The following is an 8,782-nucleotide window of genomic DNA, read 5'->3' on the forward strand; positions in this document are numbered from 1 at the left end:
ATAAGTAGTCGTCATTCAAGCAAAGAGATGGTAGAATTGGCAAGGCAAGGAAAAAGTTCCCAACCAGCAAAGACACAGAGATTAAAAAAAAGAAAAGGAAGAACAAAAGTTAGGTGTTTTAGGTGAAACCAGAAGCATTTCTGTATTAGTCAACATTAGTGCAAGATAGAGAGTTAAGAGTTAGAAAAGAGTTAATCGAAGATCAGTTTATAGAGAATGGTAAATGCCTGGCTAGGAAGCTAAGATTCATATTCCGTAAACCCAAGTTTTTGAAACATTTTTTGCTCATCACACACAATTAGAAAGATTTCTTTCATTGCAACCTAGCGACATCATAAACACATCACATTTCAGAGAGGTGGACATCTTGGTATAGAGACAAATAAATATAAATAGAACCAAACAAAAATTTCACAAAACAGTACTAAAGAGTCTGTAAGTACTTTTTTTTCTATTTTGTTTTTAATTTTGGTGGTAACCCATAACATTGATTCACCACCCACTGATTGCTAGTGATGGAAGTGGAAGACATTGACGGGCAAGAGACTGGCATATTTAGATTTGCATTAAATATTGCTCACATAATAAACTGTATAGAATGGTTTAGAAGATGGGTCTACCCAGTAATGTCCAACAGAATTTTCTGCAGTATTGAAAATTTGCTATACCAGTGCTGTCCAATCAGAAGTCAGTAAAATTTAAACTTTAAATTTTACATTATTTAATTTAATTAAAGATTTGAAAGCCACATTCAGCTAGTGTCTATTGTACTGGACAGGGTACGTCTATACCACCAGGATTAAATGGAATCTTTGTGCAAATTGTAAAGGTACTTTCTCCAGATAGATAGAGGTCCAAACCAGAGAAGAGAAATGTAGGCTATACTTCAACTTCACTAACTTCCTTGGCCAGACACCTGTGTGCAGGATACTGTTTGATAGCAAGTTGTTTGGTTGTACATGGTGATCCTAAGTAATGGTCCATCAGAAGTGAGCTCACAGCAATTGTCCAAGCAAAAGTTGCTGTGAATCTGAACTAAAAACAGTGGAAGCTAAGCCCCAAAATGAGTGAACATATTTGGTAGCATTTGAGAGACAAGCTCAGCAGGACTTGATTAATTAAATTTATGGTGAGAGAAAGGAGTGTGTGTGTGTGTGTGTGTGTGTGTGTGTGTGTGTGTACCAGGGATCTAACCCAGGGGCACTTTACCACTGAAGTAACCCCAGCCCTTTTTTATTTTTTATTTTGAGACATGGTCTCACTGTGTTGGTGAGGGTCTCACTAAGTTGCTGAGGCTAGCCTTGAATGTGTGATCCTCCTGTATCAGCCTCCCAATTTACTGGGATTATAGGCATGTGCCACCACACTGGGCCAAGTCCCAGAATTCTTTGGAATTTGCATTAACTCTTTCAGTCTATGGGAGTACTTTTACAATCCTGTTTCTACTAGTATATATGGATAGGGTTAAATGATATTGAAAAAAAAAAAAAGACTGATCTTATAACTCCTTTTCCCTTGCCTTCTTTTTAAATATTTACTTTTTAGCTCTAGGTGGACACCATATCTTTATTTTATTTTTATGTAGTGCTGAGAATCTAACGCAGTGCCTCATGCATGCTAGGTGAGCGCTTTACCTCTGAGCCACAACCCCAGCCCCTTCCCTTGCCTTCTTTCTTCTTTTTCCCTTCCTTCCCTTAAATTCCTTTGTTCAAATTGTCTTTCTAGCAATTTATCTCCACAGCCCTTACTGACCATGCTCCCAACTTGGACACCTAGACACAAATCAGGCCCTGGAGACCTGAGAAATAAGGCCCAAAGCCAAGCATCTAGTCTAAGAAAAGACCAAAGAAAGTTCAAATATACAACTGAGAAATGTTTCAGCTCCCCAGACTAGATAAAGAAAGCCAACATTGAAGAAAGGGGAAGGGAAGCACTAAGTAGTTAGGAGTATGTGAGTTTAAAACATCTCCAGCCTCTGTGGGAACAAGCACTGCTTTGCCAGACTCCAGGGAGTCACATGGAAGTTCAGATCAATTTTTCTTTTGGTTTCCCTTGGCGCCCTGTGGGTGTCATTTGAGGGCTGCCAGTTGACAGCGGGGCATATTTTACCATGGATCATCCAGGTGGGAGTGACTCTTGGCACTCTGGTCACCACCTCTTTCAGTCCACACTACGGAGACAATCCTTGTTCTTTGGCCCAGGAGATTCATAAGTCCCACACCCACTCCCTGGGAAGGAAGGAGTAGGATACTTAAAGACAGGTGGTAACATAAAAAGGAAAGCCCCATGCTGGTGTGAATGACCTTCAATCAACTCAGGACTCCCACAGAAGTAGAAGGCTACAAGTCATCCCAGTTATAAATATCATGAAGAGTCCACAATGCTTTGGGAATCTGAACCCTTGCCTTTTTTTTTGTTGTTGTTGTTTTTTTTTTAGAGAGAGAGAGAGAATATTTATTATTTTTTAGTTTTTGGCGGACACAACATCTTTGTTTGTATGTGGTGCTGAGGATAGAACCTGGGCCACACGCATGCCAGGCGAACGCGCTACCGCTTGAATCACATCCCCAGCCCTGAACCCTTGCCTTGAATAAGGCATTTCCAAGAGGAAAGAACCCTGAGCACATGCTAGGAGCCACTGCAAAGTATTACATTCATATGGAAATTGGGCTCCTACTGTTCACTTAGGCCCATTTGGGGACTCAAGTTACAAGACTCCTGGAGAGTTCCCATTGGTTGGGGAAGGATGGTAGGAGGGTGTTCCGGGGGAAGTGGAGCCCCCCGGGTCCGGTAGGGACACACGTGTGTGGGTGTGTGGACCGGCTTGTTAGGGGGACGCACACGGCCTCTCACAAAATAAAACTTTGTTTCAGTTCCATCTGGCTTGTGTTTTTGTGCTCAGCCGGATTGCAGCATCGCAAGCCGGCGTGCACTGACAGCGACCCGCGAAAGCGCCCAGCAGGAAGGCAGCAGGTGAAAACAGCAGCGGGCAGAAGCGGAGCCAAGGCTCACGCGGGCCCCGCCGTCCAGCCTGCAGCATTTTGGTGGCCCTTGTACGGGGAACGCCCAAAATTTATAGGTGAGTGATATCGCTCGCCCCTAAGGAAAGGCGACAGAATGGGTATTTTTGTTTTGATTTATTCTGCTTTTATTTCAGGCTCTCTAGCCTTACAATTTTTTCAGGCGAATTGGGAAAAATGGTTGGCTCAAGGTTTTAAGTTATTCGGCCCTGAGAAAGAAAAAATTGATATAATCATTTTTCTCCTCTCCGTTTCTGTTTCATTCTGTTTTGGCTTTCTTCTATCCTACCTTATTGGGTTACGTTACCTTTATAGTAGATTAGAATCTAGTAAAAAACAAACCGAAAGACTGTTAAGTAAATTGTTAGAGGTCCAGGCTATGGCAGAAAACTTATTAGGTCAAGCAAAACAAAAGGTCCCTCAAGCTAGTCAGACAGAAGAAAAATTGAAGAAGGCAAGCTTAGGGAAAAAACGACCCTCAGATAGGGAGGCTAGTACTAACTCCGTTCCATCACCAGAGGGCGTAATTCAACCAACAGCTTCACCTGTAGCTGAGCAGCCCTCAGTTTCCATAGGTGATGAACAGAATCCTGAGGCAGGACCCCAAAAGTTAGCATGCCCTGTAGTTGAGCGGGGAGAAGAAAGGGAACGAGTTTACCGTGCCTTAGATTTCAAAATAGTAAAGCAATTAAAGGAAGCTGTACAAACCTACGGGCCTGCGGCTCCCTTTACTGTCAGAATGGTCGAATCTATTACCAGCTGGGACTTAACACCAGAAGATTGGGCTAGCGTGTGTCACTCTGTGCTAAATGGAGGACAATATTTATTATGGAAAATTGCCAATGAGGAATTTTGCAGGGAGACAGCTAGGCGAAATGCAGCAGCAGGTTATCCTGAAAGAGATTCTCAAATGCTATTGGGGAAAGGACCTTATGAGGGTCAGAGGCAACAGATTAGATATGATCCTGGCGTATACGCTCAGATCACTATGAATGCAATTAAGGCATGGAAAACTTTGAAGGGACAAGGGGATTTACAAGGTCAACTATCTAAGATAACACAAGGAGTTAATGAGCCCTACGCTGACTTTGTAGCTAGACTTATTGAAACAGCCTCTAAGACATTTGAAAATACAGAACAGGCAATGCCATTTATAAAACAACTGGCTTATGACCAAGCAAATCGTTGCTGCAAAGAGGTCATTAGACCGTGGAAACATGGAGATTTAAACACATATATTAAATTATGTAGCGACATTGATGAACAAGGACAAGTCATGGCAGCTGAAGTAAAACAGGCTTTAGATACCAAACCAAAAACATGCTATAATTGCAATCAGAAAGGACATTTTAAAAGAAATTGCCCCATAGGAGGAGGGTTTAACAAAGCTAGGTATCAAAGGAGTAGAATCCCGGGTATTTGCCCACGATGCCATAGAGGGAGACATTGGGCTAATGAATGCCGTTCTCAAACCACCATAGAGGGTATTCCGTTATCAAAAAATGGACAAAGACCAAGTGTCTACCCACAATATCGTGGAGAAAGGTATCAGGCCCCGTTGTCAAAAAACGAATTGGAGGGCCCAATGCCCCGGGGCCCAAAGCCACAAATATACGGGGCAATGGAGGAACCCAGCAGCACCATCAAGGTAGTGCCCAGGACGCACTATCCATCAGATCCCTCATCAGACAAACTAGAGGGAGCGCAGGGTTGGACATCTGTGCCTCTGCCAGAGCAGTATTAACTCCAGAGATGGGAGTTCAAATCATTCCCACAGGAATAAAAGGACCTCTTCCCCAAGGAACAGTAGGCTTATTATTAGGACGCAGTTCTTCTACACTAAAAGGACTTATGATAAGTCCTGGGGTAATTGATCCCGATTATGAGGGTGAAATAAAAATTATAGCCAGTTCTCCAAGAGGTATATCCGTAATTTCATCAGGAGATAGAATAGCACAGTTATTAATAATACCCAGCCTACATGATGAATTTTCCAGTTGTAATGTAGAAAGAGGTTCCAAGGGATTAGGCTCCACAGGTGTAGATTGGGCTATGCTTTCTTTAAATTTAGATTCTCGCCCAATGCTAAAATTAAATATTCAAGGACATGATTTTAATGGGCTGCTGGACACAGGTGCTGACCTCAGCATCATATCTCGTCAGGAATGGCCAAAGCACTGGCCATTGCAACAAGCCACTCAAACGCTTCGAGGCCTAGGAGTGGCAACTAACCCCCATAGAAGTGCTATGGTATTAGATTGGAGGGATCCTGAAGGATGTGAAGGAACTATACAGCCTTATGTATTGGACCATCTTCCCATAAATTTATGGGGACGGGATGTCCTAGATCAATTAGGATTGACATTAACAAATAACGTCAATTCTAACGCGCCCACTAGTAGGGCTAAACAAGGCTTTAGAAAAGAAAAAGGATTAAGGAAACAAGATCAAGATATGATAGCACCAATTCAAATAGATCAAGAAATAAATAAACATGGATTGGGTTTTCAAAAAGGGCCACTGAGACAATCAAAATTACATGGAAATCAGAAAGACCAGTGTGGGTTCCTCAGTGGCCCCTGACTAAAGAAAAGATACAAGTAGCCCACGATCTGGTCAAACAACAATTAGCGGAAGGACATTTACAACCTTCCGTATCTCCCCATAATACTCCCATTTTTGTCATTAAAAAGAAATCTGGTAAATGGAGATTATTACAAGATTTAAGAGCCATTAATAATGAGATGGTTATTATGGGACCTGCTCAATCAGGGATTCCCCAATTGTCTGCTTTACCAAAAACCTGGCATGTGTTAACTATAGATATTAAGGATTGTTTCTTTTCAATTCCAATTCATCCCGAGGATAGTCCACATTTTGCATTTACTATCCCTGCACTAAATCATGAAGGTCCTGATCAGAGATATGAGTGGAAAGTTTTACCCCAGGGGATGGCGAACAGCCCGACTATGTGTCAAATTTATGTTAATAAAGCAATCCAGCCACTTAGAAATCAAAATCCTGAACTACAAATATTTCACTATATGGATGATGTGTTATTAGCACATAAAGATAAGAACACATTGCTAGAATGTTATGCCACACTTACAAACTTACTAAAAAATTATAATCTAGACATAGCAATAGATAAAGTACAATTAAATTTTCCAATTAATTATTTAGGAGTTTTATTATCCTCAACCATGGTCCGTCCACCAAAAATTCAAATACGAGTAGATCAACTCAAATCACTTAATGACTTTCAAAAATTATTGGGAGACATAAACTGGATAAGGCCTTACCTAGGCATACCAACAGGAGAATTAGGACCCTTATTTGATATCCTAAAAGGTCCATCAGATCCAAATTCACCCCGCATGTTAACGCCTGAAGCAAGAAAGGCATTAAAAATCATTGAAACATATATGGAAAATATGCATTTGGATAGAATTGATATAAGTTTGCCTTTATTATTTATTGTACTACCAACAAAAAATATTCCTACAGGAGTATTTTGGCAAGAAGGTCCATTATTGTGGATACATTTATCGTATTCCCCTAATACTATTCTTACTAGATATCCTGAGGCTGTAGGACAATTAATACTCAAAGGGATAAAAGCAGCGAAGGGAGTGTTTGGGATTTCTCCCAATAAAATTATTACTCCATATACTATGGATCAAATTGATGAGTTAGCTAATGAGTTAAATACTTGGGCAATAATCATGTGTAAATCTAGTGTCTCATTTGATAATCACTTGCCATCTAATCCCTTGTTGTCCTTTTGGTCTAAGCATCCTGTAGTTTTTCCTAAAATGACAAAAAAAAACCCTATCATGAATGCTCCAAATATATTCACTGATGGGTCAAACAATGGTACAGCAGCGGTAGTTACCCCTGATCAAACTTTTACATTTTTAGTACCCAAACAATCAGCTCAAAAGGTAGAGCTCAATGCAGTATTACAAGCTTTTATGATGTTCAAAGATTCTGTATTTAATTTATTCTCTGATAGCCAGTATGTAGTTAATGCTATAGCATCCCTTGAAGATGCTGGTAGGATTTCTCCTTCCTCTACTGTTTTCTCTTTGTTTTCTGCTATACAAACTCTAATCTGGGACAGAAAAGATCCATTCTTTATTGGACATATCAGGGCACATACAGGGTTGCCTGGAGCCCTTAGTTTGGGTAATGAACTAGCAGATAAATCTACACATGACATACATATTTTCTCCACAATAGAAGAAGCTATAAATTTTCATAAAAGGTTCCATGTCAATGCTAATACCTTACAAAAACGTTTTAAAATAACTAAGGAACAAGCCAGACATATAATAAAACAATGTCAAAATTGTGTGACATTTTTACCACAAGTTAATCTTGGAGTCAATCCTAGAGGACTGATACCTAACCATATTTGGCAGATGGACGTTACACACTTGCCAGAATTTGGAAAATTAAAATATTTACATGTTACAGTTGATACTTCTTCTGGATTTTTAATGGGCTCCCTTCATGCCGGAGAAAAAACTAAAGATGTTATAGCTCATTGCTTACAAAATTTTGCCACTGTGGGTGTTCCTAAACAGTTAAAAACTGATAACGCTCCTGGTTATACGTCTAACTCTTTTAAACAATTTTGCTCATCATTTGGCATTACTCATATAACAGGAATCCCATACAATCCACAGGGTCAAGGCATAGTTGAAAGAGCTCATCAAACTATTAAAATGTACTTATTAAAACAAAAGGAAGGAATTGGAAAAGGGTATATATCCCCCAAAGATAAACTTAAAATAACCCTTTTTACTCTAAACTTTCTAAATTTGGATTCATCAGGACTTAGTGCTGCGGAAAGACATATGTATCCGAAAAATGTACATAAGCCTAAGGTACTTTGGAAAGATATTCTAACAGGACAATGGAAAGGTCCGGACCCAGTAATAGTCTGGAGTCGGGGCTCCGTCTGTGTTTTTCCACAGGAGGAACAGCAACCAATTTGGATTCCAGAGAGATTAACTAAAACAATTTCTACAGAAAAAGAAGATGATTTGACTCAAATCCATAACAGCTGATATCCAGAGCTCCAGCTTGGCTATTCTTACATCTACAACAGTGATTTACCACGGTGCCTTTTTCAATATCTATTTTATTATTACATTTTTCCCACATCATAAGGTTCTATTTTATTTATTTATTTATTTTCTCTTTCTTTTTGAGCTCATACAAACCTAGGTTAATGTTTTTCTGATCAGTTTTATTTTTTAACTGTGTTTTATTTTTTTTTAACTGTAAAGTTTTTAAACATTGCAATGGAGATTTCACCTAGGTATAGCTACAAGGCCTTTATTTACTATTGTCCTATATGTTCTATGTTATGTATGCACTGTTTTGTGTTGTATGTCTGTATGTGTGTATGTCCATATTTCATTTATAAGGAGCGCTCATGTATAAATAGATATAAATGGATCCAAAAAAAAAAAAAAAAAAAAAAAAAAAAAAAAATCACGTGACTTATATGGTTTAATTTAAATTAGGTAAACAGCTGTTATAAATTTTGCTTTTAAAGGTGGTTAACAGATCTGTTTGTTTACTTTCACCTTTCCTTTTCATTATATTTAACAATTCTGTTCAAGATAATGTCTCTTTAGCACCATGGCCAGAATTCCCATCTCCATCCCAATGCCGGTGAAGACTAAGATAAAACCAAACTACAACTTCTATGATAGCTATCACAGTAAACTATATAAACTGATACATCA

The sequence above is a fragment of the Ictidomys tridecemlineatus genome, chromosome 5, assembly GCF_052094955.1.
Source record: "Ictidomys tridecemlineatus isolate mIctTri1 chromosome 5, mIctTri1.hap1, whole genome shotgun sequence".
Classification (NCBI taxonomy): domain Eukaryota; kingdom Metazoa; phylum Chordata; class Mammalia; order Rodentia; family Sciuridae; genus Ictidomys; species Ictidomys tridecemlineatus.